This window comes from Panthera leo, chromosome D3 (genome assembly GCF_018350215.1).
Source record: "Panthera leo isolate Ple1 chromosome D3, P.leo_Ple1_pat1.1, whole genome shotgun sequence".
Classification (NCBI taxonomy): domain Eukaryota; kingdom Metazoa; phylum Chordata; class Mammalia; order Carnivora; family Felidae; genus Panthera; species Panthera leo.
The window spans coordinates 22,005,512-22,015,949 of record NC_056690.1 but is presented as its reverse complement, the minus strand read 5'-3'; positions in this window follow the sequence as shown (position 1 = coordinate 22,015,949).

Genomic DNA, 10,438 nt, shown 5'->3' with positions numbered 1-10,438 from the left:
GTTTTTGAGAGCATTTAAAGTTTTAATTTTTTAATAATTAAAGCATTATTAAGGCTATCTATTTCACCTTGACTGAGCTTTGGTAGATTATAGGTTTTGAAGAATTAGTTCATCTCTTCTAAATTCAGTTGTTTCTGAACTTAGAAGTTGTTTCTTCAGTGAAGTTATTTGTAGTATTCTTTTATTATCCTTTTAATAACTGCATGATTTGTTGTGATATCTCCCATTCCATCCTGATATTGATTTCTCTTTTTTGTCAGTCTTGCCATAGGTTTGTCAATTTTTAAATATTTCCCCAAAGAAATAGCTTTTTATTTTATTAATTTTCTCCATTGTTTTTCTGTTTTCTTTTTTGTTTGTTTGTTTTTCTGTTTTCAATTTCATTTCTCTCTGCTCTTATATTTATTATTTTCTTCTCTCTGCTTTGGGTTTATTTTTCTCTTCTTTTTCTAGTTTCTTGAGGTGGGAACTTAGATTATTAATTTAATATCTTTACTATTTTCTAATGTAAGGATTTTTTTAGTGCTGTCAGTTTCCCTCTCAGGACTGCTTTAGCTATATCCCACAAATGTTAATATGTTATATTTTCATTTTCATTGAGTTATATATTTTTTAAAAATTTCCTTTGGTAGGGGCACCTGGGTGGCTCAGTCCGTTAAGCATCTGACTTTGGCTCAAGGTCATGATCTCACAGTTTGTGGATCCTGCTTCAAATTTTGTGTTTTCCTCTCTCTGCCCCTCCCCTGCTTGCACTCTGTCTCTCTCTCTTAAAAATAAACATTAATTTTTTTTTTTATTTCCTTTGATATTTCTTCTTTAACCTATGAATTATATTAAAGTGTTTAATTTAATTTCCAGGAGTTTGGAGATTTTCCTGTTGTCTTTCTGTTACTGGTTTCTAGTTTGATTCCATTATGGTCCGAGCACATACACTGTATGATTTCAATTTTTAAAAATTTGTTTAAGTTTGTTTTATGACCCAGGATATGGTTCACCTTGGTGAATGTTCCTTGGTCACTTGGAAGGTATATATATTTTGTTTGGGTTAGGTGGAGAGCTCTATAAATGTCCTTTAGACCCTTTTGGTTGATGGTGTTGTTCAATTCTCCAAATCTCTTCTGATTTGCTTAGTAGTTCTATCAATTGCTGAGAATGATATGCTAAAATTCCCAATTATAATTGTAGATTTATCTATTTCTCCTTCTGGTTATATCACTTTTGCTTGTATATTTTGGAGCTCTGATGTTTGTTGCATATACATTTAGGATTGCTATATCTTTTTCATGGATTGATCATTTTATCATTAAATATTGTCCTTCTTTGTTTCTAGTGATTTTCTTGCTCTGAATTCTAATTTTTTGACTATTAATATAGTCATTCCTTCTTTTTAAAATTAATGTTTGCATGATATAACTTTTTTATCATTTTACTTTCAACCTACCTATACACTATGTTCGAGATGAATTGCTTGTAGACAGCATATAGTTGGATCATAATTTTGAAGTAACTATTGATATGTTAGGCTTAAGTCTGCCATTTTATTATGTGTTTTCTGTTTTTTCCCTTTGTTTCTCATCCTGTTGCTTTTTACTACCTTCATATAGGTTAAACATTTAGGTAAAGGTAACATTTTTAGAGTTCCAGTTTGATTTATGATGTTTTTGAGTATTTTGCTTTGAATACAGACACAATATACATATGAAGTGTGCAATATATTGTACAGAATGTATAACATACAAATTTATATATTTGTAGTGTTTCTAGTGTCTCTCCTAGGTATTACCATATAATTATGTAATTCATCACAGCCCACTGGTGTTGATATTTACCACACTGAGTGAAGTCTAGAAATGATATTTCCCATTTAGTTCCCTTTACCTTTCCACTTTTTTGAGATAATTGTCTTATATAGTTCCTCTATATACATTGTGTGCGACATCAGGTGATATTATAAATTTTGCTTCAATCATAAAATATGATTAAAAATCATGAGGTGAAGGATAGTTTACTTTTATTTCTACCCATTCCATTGCTCTTTAATTTCTAAACCTTCTGTCATTTTCTTTCTGATGAGAGAATAAACTTTAGCCATTCTTTAGTGGCAAGTCTGCTAGCAGCAAATTCTTTTAGTTTTCATTCATCTTAGAATGGTTTTATTTCCTCCTTCATTCCTCAAGGATAGTTTCACCAGATATATGATTTGGGGTTGACAGTTTTTTATTTTATTCAGCAGTTGAAAAATGTTGTGCTATTTACATCCTGATTCTATGGTTTCAGATGAGAAAGTTGCTATCATTGAAGGTAATATTCCTTTATTGGTAATGTATCATTTCTCTCTGGTGGCTTTTATTTTTTTCTTTGTCTTTGGTTTTTAGAAGTTTAATTATGATGTACCTTGATGTGGATCTCTTTGAGTTTATCCTATTTGGGGTTCATTAAGCTTCATGTATCTATATTTTTATGTCTTTCACCAAATTTGAGAAGTTTTCAAATATTGTTTCTTTGAACACCTTTTTAGTCCCACACTCTTTCTCCACTTCTGGAACATGATATGAAAGTTAGATCCTTTGTTATCGTCCCACAGATCCATGTCCCACAGGTCCATGAGTCTCTGTTCAATTTTTTTCAATATTTAAAAAAAATTTTTTTGAAGCAGTTTTAGTTTCAAAGTGAAACTGAGATGAAGGTAGATAGATTTTCCTTATTTGCCATGCCCCATACATGCATGGCCTTTCTTATCAATATTCCTCACCAGAGAGGTACATTTATTAATAACTGATGAACCTATAGTAACACATCATTATCACCAAAAATCCATAGTTATCTTAGGGTTCATTCTTGGTTTTATATAGTCTATCAGTTTGGACAAATGTATAACAATATGTATCCTTTGTGCTCTACATATTCATCCCTCCCTACCCCTAACCCCTGGTAACCACTTATATTTGTACTGTCCACATAAGTTTTGCCTTTTCCAGAATATCATATAGTTGGAATCATACAGTATGTAAATTTTTCAGATTGACCTCTTTCACCTAATACTACGCATTTAAGGTTTTACCATGTCTTTCCTTTCATTTCTTAATTGCTCATTTATTTTTAGTGGTGAATAGTATTTCATTATCTGTATGTACCACAATTTATTTATCCATTCCTCACAAAAAGATACCTTGGTTCTTTCCAATTTTTGGCAATTATACATAAAGCTGCTATAAAAGTTTATGTATAGGTTTTTGTGTGAACATACTTTTCCTCTCCTTTAGGTAAATAACAAGGAGCACAATTGCTGGATTGTATGTAAGAGTATGTTTAGTTTTGTAAAAAACTGCCAAGATGTCTTCCAAAGTGGTTGCCATTTTGCATGATCTTTTCATATGCTTATCTGCCATCTTTATATCTTCTTTGGTGAGGTGTCTGTTAAATGTTTGGCCAATTTTTTTAACAAAATTTTAATCAAAAAAGTTTTAATTTTTTTACCTTCTTATTGTTGAGTTTTAAGTGTTCTTTGCATATTTTGGATGAGTCCTTTATCAGATGTCTTTTATGTATTTTTTTCAGTCCTTTTTCTCTCTGCTGTGCAGATTGAGAAGGTTCTATAGTCCTGTCTTCAAGTTCACAATTCTATTCTCTATCATGTCCACTCCCCTAATGAGCTTTTATTTTGGTTATTGTAGTTTTTAGTTCTGTAGCTACCACTTGGTTCTTTTTATAACTTCTATTTCTTTGTTGAGATTTTCTGTTTTTACATTGTTTCAAGAGAATTTATAATTATTGTTGGAGCATTCTTATGATGGCTGCTTTAAAATTCTGTTTGTCAGACAATTCAAACGTCTATTTCATCTTATGTGTTAAGATTCTTTTCTCATCCAAATTATGATTTTCCTAGTTCTTGGTATAATAGATGATTTTTTAAGTTTTATTTATTTAAGTAATCACTGCACCTAATGTGGGGCTTGAGTTCATGATCCCACGATGAAGAGTCACACACTCCTCCAACTGAGCCAGCCAGGCACCCCTGACAGATGGTTTTTTATTGCATCCTGGACATTTTGGTAATTGTATTAGGGGGCTGTTGATCCGACTAAAATCTTCTATTTTGGTCATCACCCTGTTCACGTGTAGGTTCTGGCCTATTTCTGTGGGCTTGAGTTCCACTGGCAGCCTAATTTTCTGAGCCCTTGCACAGCTATAATAATCTGCTTCACTCCTCTGGTGATGTTAAGGTTCCTGCTCAGTCCCTTATGGTGCCATATGTGGGGGAGAAGTGTTGTTCTGGGTCACTTGCTGTCACCGAAGACCTTCTGGCAGCGGTGGGGTTGAGCAGACGCCGCTGGGCCTAGGACTCCCTATGACACTGGATACCAGAAAAGCAAGGAAACACAGGATTTTGCTGCTGCTGTTGCTTGCTGCTGCCACTGTGGATAGATGGGACTGCCCACCAGTGCCCTGGTTATGGAATGGAAGTTATTATGGCTAAGACTTTGCTCCTGCCCCTACTGGCAGCAAATGAAGCTATCCATATGGGCCACAGTTGTGGAGTAGGTCAATCATGTTACAAAACTCAATGACATGTATTACCAATTTTAACTCCTTCTAAGAACACAATGGCCACACTAATATGTTTGGAGGACCAGTTTTAAGTTTTCCTCTACAATGCATGTAATGATTGATAGGGAAATAAAAGGTATTTATCCTTGTACCACCTGAAATCACTTCATGGACACCTAAGGCCAATTTGGGGAACCAGCCCTACAGCACACTGAGACTGAAGCTTTGTTTGCCCTGCCTGATGGTGTGGTGAGTAGAAATAATGTCCCAAATGACCTAAGGCTATTTTGTGCCAGGAGAAACTCTAGAATGGGTCTTTGATGTTGTCACCTCACCACATTACAGGCCAAAACCATGATCTGGTTGAAATTCAGAAAACAGCTTGGTGTGTGCAAGCTGCATGTCTCACCTCAAGCAGCAGCCAAATGCTCATATGCTTCCATATTTACCCACTTACATGCTAATCCACTTATATGATTGCCTGCTTACATGTTTACTTATTTACAAACTTTCTGCCCACACATTAGGTGCTTCCTCCCTGACCTCGTTCCACAATTACATCCTGACACACTTACCAGCTTACGTGTTTACCTCCTTACGTGCCACACACGTATCTCCTTGCACATGTACCTCTTACGTGCTTACACACTCGTGTGCTAACACAATTACTCCTCCAGTCGCTTACACAATTACAGACTCATTTGATCGCAAGCTTACACAATTACATGCTTATCACCCACTCACACAGCTCCAGTTCCAGATCTGGTGTGGTCTCAGCTGCAAAGACACCCGGTTTAACAAGGAAAGGAGGTTGGATTTCAGGGAAGGAAGGCCCTTAGTCACACTCCCAGCAGTCAGGCCCACTCTCATCTCTGGCTCCCGCCTCATACCAGCCTGTTCTTGCAAGAGCCCCTGTCCACACCTCTGACAGTTGCCAACATATTTCCTGTGGTCTGAACATTTTTGGTGGGATATTTTTCCTTCGTCTCCATGTGTGTCAAGTTGGAAGAAAAACAACCAGCATTTGGGACACTTGCACATTCACAGCTTTGTGTGAGGCACCCTGTGTACATTCTCCTCCCCAGTCTTTTGGCAACTGGCCTGCTCAATGAACTGATCCGTTCCCTCTGGTGCGAGTCAGAGTTGATTTTCAAATCAGTAGACACTGGCTTCATGGATGGTGTATGGATAAATCTCCAGGGAAGAACATCCTGAATATGGCTAGTGGAGGGGAAAGAGAACTGGACTGGGGAGTCCATTGGCCTGAATTTGGTGTCCAGATGGGCCTCTTCTAAGCTGTGTGATCTTGAGGAAGTCATTTATCCCCTCTGAGTCTCTGTTTCCTCATACAAGAGAAGGGATAACTGGGGACATAGAGAGGCAGAGACTGGGTCCTTCTGCCTTTCTTTTCTATCCCTGAGTCTGGGTACACAATAGACTAGTAAATGCCTTCCAACTGGAACAATCTTGTCCAGACATTCATATTCCGCTGAGCGCCAGACAAGTGATAGGAAAGTGACAGAGCAGTATTCTCAAAGTGGGGTCACCTCTACCTGTATCAGAATCATTACAATGCTGTGCTAAATACAGATTCCTGGGCCCTAGCACCTCTGGGGATAGGACCCAGAAGCCAGCAATTTAACAACTCGCATAGAGAGAATCGCATGCATAGTGTGTGGGAAATAATTTACACTGCTCCCTTTTCTCCACATAATGGATTCTTGTTCATCCTTCAAGTGTACGTCAATGTCGCCTCCACCATGAAGCCTGCCTAGACTCACCCCAGATAGAATTAATTGTATCATCCTCTATGGGATATCTTATTCACATTTGTGTCCCAGACCTATTCCAGGAGCACATAGCAGATGGTCATAATTAAAAATAACCTCCTTCCCTTGACCTGTAAGGCCCTCAATGAACTGATCCTTCCCATTTCTACCTGTCCTCCATACCCCATCAGCTCATCTCTCCTGCCTCTGCCCTGATCCTCAATGTTCCTAGCAGACTGGCCTTCATTCTGTACCTTAATCAAGCCAAGTTTTGTCCAGCCTCTCAGCCTTTGCTCTCAGTCCTTCCTCTGACTGAAGCACTCTTTCTTCAGATCTTTGCATAACTGGCTCCTTCCCACTGCACATTCCAGTTCTAGATCAAATATCATCTTCTCAGAGATACCTTCTCTGCTCACCCAGCTGAAGAAGGTCCCCAGTAACATCTGTCTCATCACACCATTTTCACTTTACCACACATTTCTTTTTAAATGTTTGCTGTCTGTCTCTCCCCAGGGAACATAAGCTCACGAGATGAGAGATCTTTATAAGTTTAGCTCTGTAATTCTTAACCAGGGTTGATTTTTGCCCCCTGCCCCGGGTCATTTGGCAATGTCTGGAGACATTCTAGGCTGTCACACTGGGCAGGAGCTACTGGCATCTAGTGAGTAGATACCAGGAATGCTGCTAAACATTTTGCAAGGTACAAGACAAGACAAAGAATTACCCAGCCCCAAATAATAATAGTGCCAGAGTGGAGAGATCCTGGTCCAGCTCATCTCTGATGCCCCAGTGCCTGGACCAGCACCTGGCAAATCTTCCGCAGTTCAAACATTTTTGTGGCATGAACGAATGAAATGTTTCAATTAAAAGTTGGATTTAATTTTGAAGCCCCAAAAGTCCTTAGAGAGCAATTAAGCCACAAGTTTTCACACTCTGTTTCTGAAAGCCTCAGGCTATGGAGCAGAGTTTCAGGAATTCTGTACACCATAAAGAATTTCCAGCTAAATGCTGACGATGTAAATTTTGTGACTATGGTCTGTTTTATATATTGGGGTCCCGATTGTCTGACAAGTTCTCCTGCTTACAAAAATTGTTCCCAACCAGCCCCCTTATTTCACCAAGCTGGAAGCCAGGATACAAAGAAGCTGATAGGCCTGGGTCTCCCGAGTACCTGGCTGGCCTTGGTCACAGACTGGCCACAGCTCTGTGATTTGCCAAAGACACAATTTAGGAGCAAGTTGATGTGATATTAGCAGTTACAGGCATCAGAGACTTATGGGGTGGGTTTTTATCTTGGCTATGCCTCCAACCAATTGTGTGACCTTGGAAAAGCCACTTACCTCTTTGAGCTTCAGTTTCCCCCTGAGGATCTACAAACTAGAGATAATAATAGCACCTCCCTTATAAGGGTGTGATGCAGATCTAAGAAGTTAATATGTGAAAAATGTTCAGAACAGTGTCTAGCACAAAGTAACTGTGATATGTCAGGTGGGTGACCAGCTCATCCCAGTCTGCCTGGGATTTTCCTGGTTTTAGCACTAGAAGCCCTGTGTCCCAAGAAACCAATCAATCTAAGCAAAGAGGAATAATTGGTTATCCAGGCTGCAGTGCATGTTTCATTTTTTTTAAATTGTCTGATGTTCAGTATCTTCCTATATTAATGTTGTTTGACTTTTCATTACTTAGTATGTTTCATATAATCAGCATGAGAGAAGGATTACTGACAAATCATTTACACAGATGGGATAGCAGGGGACAACTTTAGCCTACTTTCTTCTTTTTTTTTCCCCCTAGAGTGTTTCCCCTTGCCACATATGGTAATGACATTAGTGACTTTTTGCATTGATTTATGAGAACATTTTTCCTGAGTACTATTTTTCTCAACACTTTAATATTATCCCCATTTTTTTCAGTTTTATTGGGATGTAATTGACGTACAGCACTGAATAAGTTTAAGCTGTACGGCATAATGATTTGACTTAACCCACTTCTTAAAATTTTTTTAAGTTTATTTATTTATTTTGAGAAAGAGAGAGAGAGAGCATGAATCGGGGAGAGGCAGAGAGAGAATCCCAAGCAGGCTCTGCGATGTTAGCATGGAGCCTGACATGGGGCTCGAACCTATGAACCTTGAGATCATGACCTGAGCCAAAATCAAGAGTCAAGACACCTAACCGACTGAGCCACCCAGGCACCCATTAACCTACTTTCTAACAATGAAGCAAATGAAACTGTTGACCTTTATTTATCAATTCATGCAAGGAGACCCACAGCACCTCTACTTAGGAAGCACTTTTTTTGGGGGTGGGGGGGTGCCTGGGTGGCTCAGTCGGTTATGTGTCTGACTTCAGCTCAGGTCCTGATCTTGCAGTTTGTGAGTTTGAGCCCGGCATCAGACTCTGTGCTGCGCTGACAGCTCAGAGCCTGGGGCCTGCTTTGGATTCTGTGTCTCCCTCTCTCTCTCTCTGCCCCTCCTCTGCTCACACTCTTGTCTTTCTCTCTCAAAAATAAATAAAACATTTAAAAATTAAAAAAAAAAAAAGAAAACACTTTTTAAAAATGCTTATTTATTTATTTTGAGAGAGACCACTCACCTGAGCTGGGGAGGGGCAGAGAGAGAGAATCCCAAGCAAGCTTCTTCGTGCTGTCAGCACAGAGCCCAAGGCGAGGCTCGAGCCCACAAACCACAAGATCATGACCAAGAGTCAAGCATTTGGGGTGCCTGGGTGGTTCAGTCAATTGAGTGTCCGACTTTGGCTCAGGTCATTATCTCACAGTTCATGGATTCAAGCCCCACATTGGACTTTCCACTGATAGTGTGGAGACTGCTTCAGATTCTCTATCTCCTTATCTCTCTGCCCCTTCCCCTTCTCAAAAATAAATAAACATTAAAAAAAAAAGAGAGAGAGTCAGATGCTTAACCCACTGAGCCACCCAGGCGACCCTAGACAGCACTTTTATAGCCGTTGGTTTCTTACTGGATGTCCTCAAACAAGAGAACTTTGTTTCTTTTTTCCACAAGTCTGTATTTCCAACAGTTTACTGCTTCATACTAAATTTTCCCCAGTAACACAGAATCTTGGAACTAGAAAGAAGTTTATATTTAGTACAACTGTGCTATTTCCCAGATGGGAAAACTGAGTCCAGAGAAGCCACTCCCTTTTCTAAGGTCACATACTAATGAAGCATGACATTGGGGCTCAGACCCAGGGTTCGATTCCTGGGCCAGGGTGTTCTCAGAGGTTCTCAAACTGGGTTCCACATCCAGTGGAAACATTAAGTGTCACAGAGAAGTGGGTAGCTAAGGAGTGAGAGGGAACCTGTGTCACTCAGCAACCAAAACCCTCCTCCTTCTATCACAGAAGCTCCACTTTCATGTGCTAAAAAAATATTTTTTGAAGGCCACTCAATTGTATTATAAGATTGACATTTTCTTCCCTGGAAAATTTGCTCCCATGGAGAAAACTTAACTACTTCTTTGAACCACGTTTTTCTTTTTTACGTGGTTGGAAAAATGGATGCGTGGCCCTTTAAAAGCCAGCAGTTGAAATGAAAGGCTCATTCACTCATGGGAATGAGCTGGGTGAGTCAGGGCGTTGGTAACAACTAGCCCAGATGTATAATCTTGTGCCTATCACTTAGGAAAATGCTGCCATTAGGGATCACTTAATAGAACCTTAGAGTGAGGGTCCAGGGGGATCCCAAGGTAGACAGTCTGCAAGAAGCAGGATGGTGGGGGACAAATTGCAGTAAGATCACCTAGAACCCAGGCCCAGGGTGCTGGGCAGGGCAGGAGTTGCCGTTGGTGAGTTCTGCTTCTCCCTACCCTCTCCAATATGATTTTAAGCTGAAACAGACAAAATCCAAGACCAGGAAAACATCCTGGGTTGACCCCCCCCAAAAGTGGAAGAAAGACAACAAGAAATGGCAAAGCAAAGTTCACAACCTTTGTCCAGAGGGATTCTGGCTTAAAGGAAGGGTGAGGAGGCATCAGCTGATTCCCCATAGCAGAGGTGAAAGCTCAAACTTGACACTCAGCATGACTGGGTTTGAATCTCAGGCTCACCCACTCATTAGCTGTGCAACCTCAGGAAAGTTACCTCACCTCTCTGAGCATCCTT